Source organism: Pristiophorus japonicus, chromosome 5 (assembly GCF_044704955.1).
Source record: "Pristiophorus japonicus isolate sPriJap1 chromosome 5, sPriJap1.hap1, whole genome shotgun sequence".
NCBI classification, from domain to species: Eukaryota; Metazoa; Chordata; class Chondrichthyes; family Pristiophoridae; genus Pristiophorus; species Pristiophorus japonicus.
Window position 1 is genome coordinate 255,481,720 of NC_091981.1, and position 12,990 is coordinate 255,494,709.

The window sequence follows — 12,990 nt, forward strand, 5'->3', positions numbered from 1 at the left end:
TGAACATGAAACTTCAGTACCCCCTTCCTGCTTTCTCGCCATAACCCTTGATCCCCCGAGTAGTAAGGACTTCATCTAACTCCCTTTTGAATATATTTAGTGAATTGGCCTCAACTACTTTCTGTGGTAGAGAATTCCACAGGTTCACCACTCTCTGGGTGAAGAAGTTTCTCCTCATCTCGGTCCTAAATGGCTTACCCCTTATCCTCAGACTGTGACCCCTGGTTCTGGACTTCCCCAACATTGGGAACATTCTTTCTGCATCTGACCTGTCTAAACCCGTCAGAATTTTAAACGTTTCTATGAGGTCCCCTCTCATTCTTCTGAACTCCAGTGAATACAAGCCCAATTGATCCAATCTTTCTTGATAGGTCAGTCCCGCCATCCCGGGAATCAGTCTGGTGAACCTTCGCTGCACTCCCTCAATAGCAAGAATGTCCTTCCTCAAGTTAGGAGACCAAAACTGTACACAATACTCCAGGTGTGGCCTCACCAAGGCCCTGTACAACTGTAGCAACACCTCCCTGCCCCTGTATTCAAATTCGAGGCTGACACTCCAGTGCAATACTATGGGGAGGTGCTGTCTCTTTGGATGAGGCATCAACCCAAGGCCCTGTCTGCTCTCTCAGGTGGCCATAAAAGATCCCATGGCACTATTTGAAGAAGAGCAGAGGAGTTCTCCCTGACATCCTGGCCAATGTTTATCCTTCAACCAACATCACTAAAATAAAAGGATTATCTGGTCATTATCACATTGCTATTTGTAGGACTTCGCTGTGCGCAACTTCACTGCCGTGTTTCCTATTTCATTGGCTGTAAAGCGCTTTGGCTCCTCCTGAGGTCGTGATATAAATGCGAGACTTTCTTTCTTCTTATATTGGATTTACCTGTGATTCTCAGCAGTGACTAAATAGCCTACTGAAACTCAGGCCTGGAATTTCCAATGGCTTCCCACTATAGCTCCGGTAGAATGTGGCGAAACTTTTACGGTAGCCTCCCCACTCCACCCCACCACCTCCAGCATTTTCCAGTGGAAGTGACATTTGGCGCATAATAGCTCTGCTAATTATGAATTTTCTCATTACGCACAGATCATGGACTACTTCGCAATGCTAGTGCACAAGAATCCTGTGTGTTGCTGCTGTCCAGAGTTGCTATTGGCATGGGAAGGGGGGATTTAAAACTGCAGGGGCGAGAAAGCCTCAGCTATGTTAGCAGGGTAGATGCTGAGAGGTTGTTTCCCCTGGCTGGAGTGTCTAGAATTAGGGGGCACTGTCTCAGGATAAGGGCTAGGCCAATTAAGACCGAGATGAGGAGGAATTTCTTCTCTCAGAGAGTTGTAAATCTTTGGAATTCTCTGCCCCAGAGGGCTGTAGATGCTGAGTCTCTGAATATATTCAAGGCTGAGATAGATAGATTTTTGGAGCCTAGGGAATCAAGGGATATGGAGATCGGGCAGGAAAATGGAGTTGAGTTCGATGATCAGCCATGATCCTATTGAATGGCGGAGCAAGCTCGAGGGGCCATATGGCCTAGTCCTGCTCCTGTTTCTTATGTTCTTATGTTGATGTCTGGACAAAATTTGAAAAACACTTTTTAAAGTACTTTGGCCAGCAAAAAGGCCGATTAACTATTTTTTTTTAAAAAAGCATTTGCTTTTTTTCGAGTAATGCCTTACGCTGTGGGAAACATGCCTTGAGCCTGTTTCTACCAGCTGTAAAATTTCTGTAGGTAATTGCTGGACAATCGATGGGCAATTAGCCCAACTTGGGCGAAGGAGCTGCGAGAGACTGTAAAGGGATGTGATCGGGGCCCAGGAGAGGTGTGAGTTTGGGTCCAGGGACAGCACGGGCCAGCCCACACTGCGATATGTGTGTGCACTAGGTCCGTGCAGCAGAGCAGGTCTCCAGTCGTCTTGGATAACCCTTGCCACTGGACCAAGACCTAACTCTGTCAAGCCCGTGTGATAGCTGGTGTGCAGTGGGGGATGCATGAATGTGATCTATGAATCCTCAGGCCAGTGCTGGGCAAAAATTGGCATGTGGACCGTATCCGGCCTGTCAGTTCATTCCGTCCAGCCCATTGGACCTTGAACTGCACATTCATCGGAGTGTTGCGGCGGGGGGGGGGGGGGGGGGAGGTGCGGCCCGAGGAGAGCTTGCTCAGGGGTACTGCAGCCTAGACGTAGGCTGCGACCCTGAACTGGGACAATTTAAAAAATAAAAGCTGACAGCTGCTATATGTCTTATGCAGATTTGCTTCCCATTTGTGTCTCAGAGCTGGACTCTCTCCCGCTCGGCAGCACTTTACCAAAACCTGCTAAACCGCCGCTCATCTTTGGCTGATGGTGGCACTGCTTTGCATTTGCATTGGATGCTCCTCCTCCATCGAGTCACGGCTGCTCATCTCAACGACTCTTAGATTTACCGCAGAACGAGACCGGCAACGCATCTTTCCTCTCTCAGAACTCACCCCAATCCGAGCCCTGAGCTCACCCCACTCTGAGCCCTGAATTCACCCCACACTGGAGCTCAGAACTCTCTCCACACTCCGAGCCCTGAACTCACCCCACACTCTGAGCCCTGAACTCACCCCACACTCCGAGCCCCTAACCCACCCTACACTCCGAGCCCTGAACCCACCCCACACTCCGAGCCCTGAGCTCACCCCACGCTGGAACCCTGAACTCAGCCCACACTGGAGCTCGGAACTCTCCCCACACTCCGAGCCCTGAACTCACCTCACACTCCGAGCCCTGAACCCACCCCACACTCCGAGCCCTGAGCTCACCCCACGCTGGAACCCTGAACTCACCCCACACTCCGAGCCCTGAACTCACCCACACTCCGAGCCATGAACTCACCCCATTCCAAGCCCTGAGCTCACCCCACAACCCGAGCCCTGAACTCTCCCCACACTCCGAGCCCTGAACCTACCCCACACTCCGAGCCCTGAACTCACCCCACACTCCGAGCCCTGAACTCACCCCAATCCGAACTCTCATTTCACTCCAGAGTTTGGCACTGTGACTTTCCTCTACCATTACCCAGATTAAGACGGCAGGGGAGTTCTCATCGCCATCTTAGGGGCATGAGTGCTTTCTGGAGCATATGGAATCCAATGTAGATTGCAGTCTCGAGCCACATAGACTATCAGTACAACATCTAATCGATCAATCAATCATTTCATTCATTTAATAACAGAAGATGTTACTGTTTTACCCTACATCTTGTATATTGAAGATAGTATCTGACTTCTACCTGAATTTATATTTATGTTTATGCAATGTTTATGCAATGTTCCCCCTATTTTCTTTGCCGTGTGCGGATGTTTTAAATTTGCTGTGCGGCCGCACATGCACAGTATCTCTTCCAGCGGCAGGAGCTGGTGGGTGGTCTGCGTGGGACCTCGTGATTGGTGCAAGACAAACCTTCGGGGGAACCCTCAACAGCCCCCTAAAACTTGTTAAGTGGGCCTCCAGTCCAAATAATTGCCCACCCCTGCCTTAGGCCATACTTTATCCTGACACTGTAAAATTTCAGTGCACTGTCATGCTGGCTGATGTAGCCTCCAGCAGGTTTCACTGTCTAGGGTCTAGACTTGACTATTCCAACACACTGTTGGCTAACCTCCCACATTCAGCCCTACGTAAACTTGAGCTCATCCAAAACTCGACTGCCCGTGTCATAATTCGCACCAAGTCCCGTTCACCCATCACCCCTGTACTCGCTGACCTACATTGGCTCCCAGTTAAGCAACACCTCGATTTCAAAATTCTCATCCTTGTTTACAAATCCCTCCATGGCTCACCCCTCCCTATCTTTGTAATCTCCTTCAGTCTCCCCCCTCCACCCCCACCCCCCACCACCCCCGAGGTATAGGCGCTCCTTAAATTCCCTGATTATAACTGCTCAACCACCGGTAGCCGTGCCTTCAGCTGCCTGGGCACGAAGCTCTGAAACTCTTGCCATAAACCTCTCCGCCTCTCTACCTCTATTTCGTCCTTGAAGACACTCCTTAAAACCTACCTCTTTGACCAAGTTTTTGGTCATCTGCTGTAATTTCTTCTTTTTTGGCTAGGTGTTGAATTTTTTTTTTTGTTGTGTTGTAACACTCCTGTAATGTGCCTTGGGATGTTTTATTATGTTAAAGGCGCTAAATAAATACAAGTTGTTGTTGTTGTGGGGTCAGTTGGGAGAATGCAAGGGACAGCTATTGCATGGTGCACATGGACCCTCGGCCCTCTATGAGTCACCATCTTCAGGCTAGGAAGTGATAAAAGAGGAAAATTGCGGATAGTTCTTCGCGTCTACTGTTCTTGTCAACGTGCTGTGTTTTTCCTCTTCATACAGTTAGCATGCAAATAATATCTCCTTTGAAGTTCCAGTCAGCATTAATTTGTTACCTCATTTTTTGTGGTGAGCTGGACAGTGACCGGACACGGTCATTGCAGAATTCCTGTTGATAAAGTGCCCACCTCTGAAAAAAGGCCTTTGTTTCATAAATATCATCAGCATTGTGACTGAAAGCTGCAATGTAAGCATGCAGTCTCAGAGCATCAATAAACTAGACCTAATCGGCACACAGTTAGTCGACACACATGCAGATGACAGCACACATTGCGATCCGCTCAGCTGATTCCACCATGTGACTAGAACAAATTTGGAAGACTCATCAAATTTATCTCAAACACTACTTTGATGATTTTGAATTCAGTGAGCACAATGTGCTCAGTGTCTTCTTTAGACATTTCAGAAATTCTGATGGTTTTTTTATACCTTTTGCTGAGGGAAATGTCTCGATTTCAGAATTCTCATCCTTATTTTCAAATCCCTCCACGGCCTCGTCTGGCACTTCTCTCTCTCTCTGTGTGACCTCCTCTCAGCCTCTCAACTCCCCCTCACCCCTCCACCCCCACTCCTTAAATTCTGCCCTCTTGAGCATCCCTGATTATAATCGCTCAACCATCGGTGGATGTGCCTTCTGTTGCCTAGGCCCTAAGCTCTGGAACTTCCTCCCTAACCCTCTCCACCTCTCTCTCCTCCCTTAAGATGCTCGGTGTCAAACATTTGTCTTATAACACTCCTGTGAAGCGCTTTGGGTCGTTTTAATGTATTTTCATAATCTACAACGTCTTCTTTTCCTGCCCTGCATTGATACCTCTAGTGTCCCCCAGGAATCTATCATTGGCTCCCCTCCTATTTCTCATCTACATGTTGCCCCTTGACGACATCATCCGAAAACACAGCGTAAGTTTCCACATGTACACTGATGACACCCAGCTTTAACTCACTACCACTTCTCTCGGCCCCTCCACAGTCTCTAAATTGTCAGATTGCTTGTCCGACATCCATCTGGATGAGCAGAAATTGGGAAGACCGAAGCCATTGTTTCGGTCTCCACCGCAAACTCCGTTCCCGAGACACTGACTCCATTCTTCTCCCCAACTTCTGTCTGAGGCTGAACCAGGCTGTTCGTAACCTTGGTGTCACATTTGACCCTGAAATTAGCTTTCAGCCATATATCCACAGCATAACTTAGACCGCCTATTTTCACCTTCGTAATATCGCCCGTCTCCACACTTGCCTCGGCTCATCTGCTGCTGAAGCCCTCATCCATGCCTTTGTTACCTCTAGACTTGACAATTTCAATGCACTCCATGCTGGCCTCCCACTTTCTACCCTACGTAACCTAGAGGTGATCCAAAACTCGGCTGCCCGTGCCCTAACTCACACCAAGTCCTGCTCACCCGTCACCCCTGTGCACGATGACCTACATTGCCTTCCAGTTAAGCATCGCCTCCATTTCAAAAATCTCATCCATTTTTCAAATCACTCCATGGTCTCACACCTCCCTATCCCTGTAATCTCCTTCAGCCCCACAACCCCTGGGTTATGTGATCATATAAGTAAATATTGGGCAGCGTGAGCCTACTCCAGCATGTAATCCGTGGAATCCATTTATGAGAGTGACTGTGACACCGAACCCCGGAAATTAACGGCAGCAGATGGAAATTTGTCGCAATCGCCGACAGTAATGTCTCGGCTTTCACATTTGTTGGTGTGAATAATGACTGAACCTTATAATTGTATAGGTTTTCAAAATATTCATTGCACTTTTTCTGCCAGAAATAGACTTTTTGTTTCCGAATGTGCAGTCAAGTTTGCAATCTGAAGAAGCAGAAAATGCGGTCCGTTCATTTAGATGAAAGTTTCTGAAGCACTCAATCAATGTCAAGATAAGCTGAGCATACAGTTTGCTTCACTAAATGGGGATGTTTTGTTGTTTCAGTTGGTAATGGTAAATCATTTACTTTCTAATATTGTGATATATAATCTTGTCATGACAGTCGACGTCTGACTATAAAAGGGTTCCCCTGCAGAGATGCATTTTTTCATTTTCAGTTGTTTCACAACTCATTTTGGCAATGGCCATAGATTATCGTGGTCCAAATTGGACAGGATTTCTCTCCAATTGTTGAAAGTGACCTTTGGTCACCTCAGGAAGAGAGTGTTAGAGCATCAGGCCTTCCAACCTGGCACAAGCTTATGGTCTGCAGGGCAGTAGTAATTCCCGCTGTCTTATATGGCTCATAAACGGGGACCATATACAGTCGACACCTCAAATCGCTGGAGGAATATCACCAACGATGTCTCCGCAAGATCCTGCAAATCCCCTGGGAGGATAGACGCACCAATATCAGTGTTCTCGATCAGGCCAACATCCCCAGCATCGAAGCACTGACGACACTCGACCAGCTCCGTTGGGCGGGCCACCCGACACGCGGCTCCCAAAGCATGTGCTCTACTAGGAACTCTTACACGGCAAGCGAACCCCAGGTGGGCAGAGGAAATGGTTCAAAGGACACCCTCAAAGCTTCCTTGATAAAGTGCAACATCCCCACCGGCACCTGGGAATCCCTGGCCCAAGATCGCCCAATGTGGAGGAAGAGCATCCGGGAGGGCGCTGAACACCTCGAGTCTCGTAGCTGAGAGCATGCAGAAAACAAGCGCAGACAGCGGAAGGAGCGTGCGGCAAATCAGACTCCCCACCCACCCTTTCCTTCAACTACAGTCTGTCCCACCTGTGACAGAGACTGTAATTCCCACATTGGACTGTTCAGTCACCTGAGAATACACTTTTAGAGTGGAAGCAAGTCTTCTTCGATTTCGAGGGAATACCGATGATGATGATGACTAATGTTTTTGAAGGTAGATGAATAAAACACTTGGTAGATGAAGCCAAATACAAATTGTTAAATTGCTTTATTTCATTGAACAATTTTTAACTTTTTTCCCTCAACCCCTTTCTGTGGAAAAATGGTCCAAAACACCTAAAGCATGACAGTGGCAGTAGCTAATGAGCATATAACTATGTTAGTGGAATCATTACCTTATTTAAAATACAGAGCTGCATAAAAATAATATGGCATTGCATACCAATTCCAGCTTTATATGTGACATATTCTGCTGTTCCCTCACAGCTAGAAAAGCATTCAGATGATTTTCAATCAAATAAATAATGAGTCCATTGTAGCAAAGGTATTCAGTTCAACTCAGTTGTGCAATAAATGAATTTACAGATAGAATATTTTTATTATTAATGGCGTTTCACTTGAGCAAGTCCCACTGTATCTATAAACACAACTTCATGCGACATAAAAGACACTGTGAATTCTCAAGTTATCCCACTATTGCCAACAATTGTAACAAATTCTACAATCAAAACAAAAGTTGCTGGAAACACTCAGCAGGTCTCTTTTTTATTCAGATTTGGCCATTCCTGGCAAGGCCAGCACTTATAGCCCATCCCTAATTGCCCTTGAGACAATGTTGGTGAGCCACCATTTCAGAGGACAGTTAAGAGTCAACCACATTGCTGTATATCTGGAGTGACATATAGGCCAGACCGGGTACGGACGGCAGATTTCCTTCCCTAAAGGACATTAGTGAACCAGATGGGTTTTTTATGACAAACCGGTAGATTCATGGTCACCATTACTGATACTAGCTTTTTATTACAGATTTTTTTTGAAATTCATTAACTGAATTCAAATGTGTGCCAAAGTCTGAATGGGCTCCTGGTCTCTGATCTAACAGTGTGTGTGTGGAGGAGTCAGCAGCATCTGTGGAGAGACAATCGGAGTTAACGTTGCAGGTCAATAATCTTTCCTCAGAATTGCAAGATGTTAGAGCTGAAAAGCTTTTAAGCAAGTGCAGAGCCAGGGAAAGGGGATGGGCGATGCAGGGAGAACGGAACGTTAAAGTCTGTGATAGGGTGAAGGGCAGGCGTGATTAACTGACAAAAGGAATGCTAGTGCAAGCTCATAAAGGGGTGAGAAAGAAAGAAAGAAAGAAAGAAAGAAAGAAAGAAAAAGAAAGAAACATAGAAAATAGGTGCAGGAGCAGGCCATTCAGCCCTTCTAGCCTGCACCACCATTCAATATGATCATGGCTGATCATGCAACTTCAGTACCCCATTCCTGCATTCTCTCCATATCCCTTGATCCCTTTAGCTGTAAGGATATCATCTAACTCCCTTTTGAATATATCTAATGAACTGGCCTCAACAACTTTCTGTGGTAGAGAATTCCACAGGTTCACAATTCTCTGAGTGAAGAAGTTTCTCCTCATCTCAGTCCTAATTGGCTTACCCCTTATCCTTAGACTGTGACCCCTGGTTCTGGACTTCCCCAACATCGGGAACATTCTTTCTGCATCTAACCTGCCCAATCCCGTAAGAATTTTGTATGTTTCTATGAGATCCCTTCACATTCTTCTAAATTCCAGTGAATATAAGCCTAGTCGATCCAATCTTTCTTCATATGTCAGTCCTGCCATCCCAGGAATCAGTCTGGTGATCCTTCGCTGCACCCCCTCAATAGCAAGAATGTCCTTCCTCAGATTAGGAGACCAAAACTGTACACAATATTCAAGGTGTGGCCTCACCAATGCCCTGTACAGCTGCAGTAAGACCTCCCTGCTCCTGTACTCAAATCCTCTCGCTATGAAGGCCAACATGCCATTTGCCTTCTTCACCACCTGCTGTACCTGCATGCCAACTTTCAGTGACTGATGTACCATGACACCCAGGTCTCGTTGCACCTCCCCTTTTCATAATCTGTCACCATTCAGATAATATTCTATCTTCCTGTTTTTGCCACCAAAGTGGATAACCTCACATTTATTTACATTATACTGCATCTGCCATGCATTTGCCCACTCACCTAACCTGTACAAGTCACTCTGCAGCCTCTTAGCATCCTCCTCATAGCTCACACTGCCACCCAGCTTAGTGTCATCTGCAAACTTGGAGATATTATATTCAATTCCTTCATCTAAATTATTATTGTATATTGTAAATGGCTGGGGTCCCAGCACTGAACCTTGCGGTACTCCACTAGTCACTGCCTGCCATTCTGAAAAGGACCCATTTATTCCTACACTTTGCTTCCTGTCTGCCAACCAGTTCTCTATCCACGTCAATACATTACCCCCAATACCATGTGCATTAATTTTGCACAGCAATCTCTTGTGTGGGACCTTGTCAAAAGCCTTTTGAAAGTCCAAATACACCACATCCACTGGTTCTCCCTTAACCACTCTACTAGTTACATCCTCAAAAAATTCTAGAAGATTTGTCAAGCATGATTTCCCTTTCATACATCCATGCTGACTTGGACCAATCCTGTCACTGCTTTCCAAATGTTCTGCTATTACATCTTTAATAATTGATTCCAACTTTTTCCCCACTACCGATGTCAGGCTAACCGGTCTATAATTCCCTGTTTTCTCTCTTTTTAAAAAGTAGGGTTACATTAGCTACCCTCCAATCCATAGGAACTGATCCAGAGTCTATAGAATGTTGGAAAATGACCACCAATGCATCCACTATTTCTAGGGCCACTTCCTTAAGTACTCTGGGATGCAAACTATCAGGCCCTGGTATCGGCCTTCAATCCCATAAATTTCCCTAACACAATTTCCTGATTAATAAGGATTTCTTTCAGTTCCTCCTTCTCGTTAGACCCTCGGTCCCCTATTATTTTCGGGAGGTTTTTCATGTCTTCCTTAGTGAAGACAGAACCAAAGTAATTGTTCAATTGGTCTGCCATTTCCTTGTTCCGCATTATGAATTCACCTGATTCTGACTGCAAGGGACCTACATTAGTCTTCACTAATCTTTTTCTCTTCACCGATCTATAGAAGCTTTTGCAGTCAGTTTTTATGTTCCCTGCAAGCTTACTGTCGTACTCTATTTTCCCCCTCCTAATTAAACCATTAGTCCTCCTCTGCTGGATTCTAAATTTCTCCCAGTCCCCAGGTTTGCTGCTTTTTCTGGCCAATTTACACACAGCATACACCCACAAACAGCAATGTCATAATGACCAGATAATCTGTTTTTGTTATGTTGATTATGGGATAAATATTGGCCAGGACACCTTTGAAAAAGGTGTCTTGGGATCTTTTACGTCCACCTGAGAGAGCAGAGGGTGCCTCGGTTTAACGCCTCATCCAAAAGTCAAATAAAAAAACAAAAGCTGGGTCCAGAGATGTGAATGATTACAGCAGGATAGCAGTGGGGCAGGGCAGCGTGGAAAAACCAGCAAAGAGAAGGTCCCCGTGGCCCAGGAATGTGGCGGGGAAAGGTGGGTAGAGCCCACGGTTATGAACCACTCTGCCAGCCATATACCAATAGGGCAACCCCACCCCAAGCACCAGCCCACACCTCTTTCATTCCCAGTGGTTCTGGTGTAGCCAGACTCCATTACCAGCACCTGCAGTCTGAGAAAATGGGAGTGGTGGTTAAGGTCTAAATTTGTTAATTCAATATTAAAGCTGGAAGGCTGTGAAGTGCCTACTGAAAAAATGAGATGTTATTCCACGAGCTTGCGTTGAGTTTCAGATAAACAGTGTAGGTGTCCAAGGACAAGATAGAAGTGAGATGGAGAATTAAAGTGGCAGGCGACCAGAAGCTCACGCCTGTGGACTGAGCGGAGGTGTTCAGCAAAGCGATCACTCAATGTGAATTTGGTCTACCCAGAGTAGAGGAAATCACATCGTGAGCAGTGAATACAGTATACAGTAAAAAATTCTGTGTTGCTGAAGTCTGATTATTCAGGAAACTTCAGCTTGCCAACTTGCACTCTCATTTCCTGCAGTTTAATTTAGTGGAACACTGGCAGCCTACGTATATATATGCTTTCCTATATACAGCTGTTTTCCTGAGAGCTGCAAATTGAAATCCAAGTACCGCACAAACTTGGTGAGAGTTGGTTTATCAGTTCACTGTCATTGGTTTTCCAGTTTGATTTACTGCACCACCACAAATAAAAATGCTAGTTCTGAAAATGGGCCAATGATCTGTCATACCAAAGTTAAGATCTTTAGCCAAGATCAACAACCCTTCGACATTAACAGGAGCAGTTCACTATAATGGAGGACCATAACATTTACAGTTCACTCATCTGAGCTTCATTTTGCTACTTACCAGCAAACATTGGCCTAATGTGTCAGTGTCAGCTGTGTCTTAGTGGGCAGCACACTCGCCTCTTGAGTCAGAAGGCTGTGGATTCACTTCCCACTCCAAGAACTTGAGCACATAAATCTAGGCTGACACTTCAGTCCAGTGTTGAGGGATTGCTGCACTGTCGGAGGTGTCGTCTTTCAGATGAGACATTAAACCGAGGCACCCTCTGCTTTCTCAGGTCGACGTCAAAGATCCCATGGTACTATTTTGAAGAAGAGCAGGAGAGTTATCCCCAGTGTCCTGTCCAACATTTCTCCCTCAATCAACATAACAAAAACAGATTATCTGGTCATTATTTGTGGGAGCTTGCTGTGTGCAAATTGGCTGCCACGTTTCCCATATTATAACAGTGACGACACTCCAAAAGTGCTTCATTGGCTGTAAAGTGCTTTGAGACAACTATTGGTTGTGAAAGGCGCTATATAAATGCAAGTCCTTCTTTCATTTTTTTGATGTAAAAAACAAATTTGATCCTTAAATTTGGCCATGCCACTGCTCCAGTCATAGTATTGTGGTTATAGTACTCATCCCATATCCTCCCCACAATGATCCTCTACTTCCATCTCTGTATCATAACCCTGCCTCCACAGCTAACTGCAGCCCATTTGCTGCTGAAACCTTCACTTGTGATTTTATCACCTTCAGACTCGACCTTGCCAATATTCTCCTGATCGGTTTCCCATCCTGTCCTTGCTGACTTAAAATGGTTCCCGCTCCCCAAGTCTCAAATTTAAAATTCTTATCGTTGTAATTAAATGTCTTCTCTTACAGCCCTACATCCTCCAAGCTTTCAATTCATAGAATCATAGAAATTTTATGCCACAGAAGGAGGCCATCTGGCCCAATGTGTACGTGCCGGCCGAAGAAGAACTATCCAGCCTATTCCCACTCTCCAGCTCTTGGTCCGTGGCCCTGTAGGTTATGGCATTTCAAGTGCACATCCAAGTAACCTAACACCTGTTGAGGACCCCATTTCAAGATGTGTCTAGGATGAGCGGGGCAAAGGATGGACCTGCCCTGACACTTTCAGCAGCCCCTGCAGTTGCCAACAAAGGGAAAGTTTTTTTTTAATAAAAGTGTTTTAAAAATAAAACATTCCTGTGAAGCACGAGTGCTCCCCTGACTCCACAGTGATTGTGATTGCGCCCCTTTCCGGCTTTTCCATAACTTGGTCGAAGCCCTCCTCCCAGGATTTACCTGAGGGCCGCTGCTCGCGAGGCAGGTAGCTCAAAATCGTTTTTTTCTCATCCGGTAAGCTACTTGTGGAGCCGTGACAGGCCATAAATATGCAGATGCGGCCCAAAGACCAATTCCTGGCGATCCTCCCGCCTCCATCGCTGGGCGGCACTGCCTCTGCATTGCCGAGTCTGGGCTCGAAAACAGACCCAGACTTGGTGGAGGATGTCAGAGGAAATGCCTCTCGCAGCAAACTTTGACCTTTTACTTATTGTGTTTTCCAGC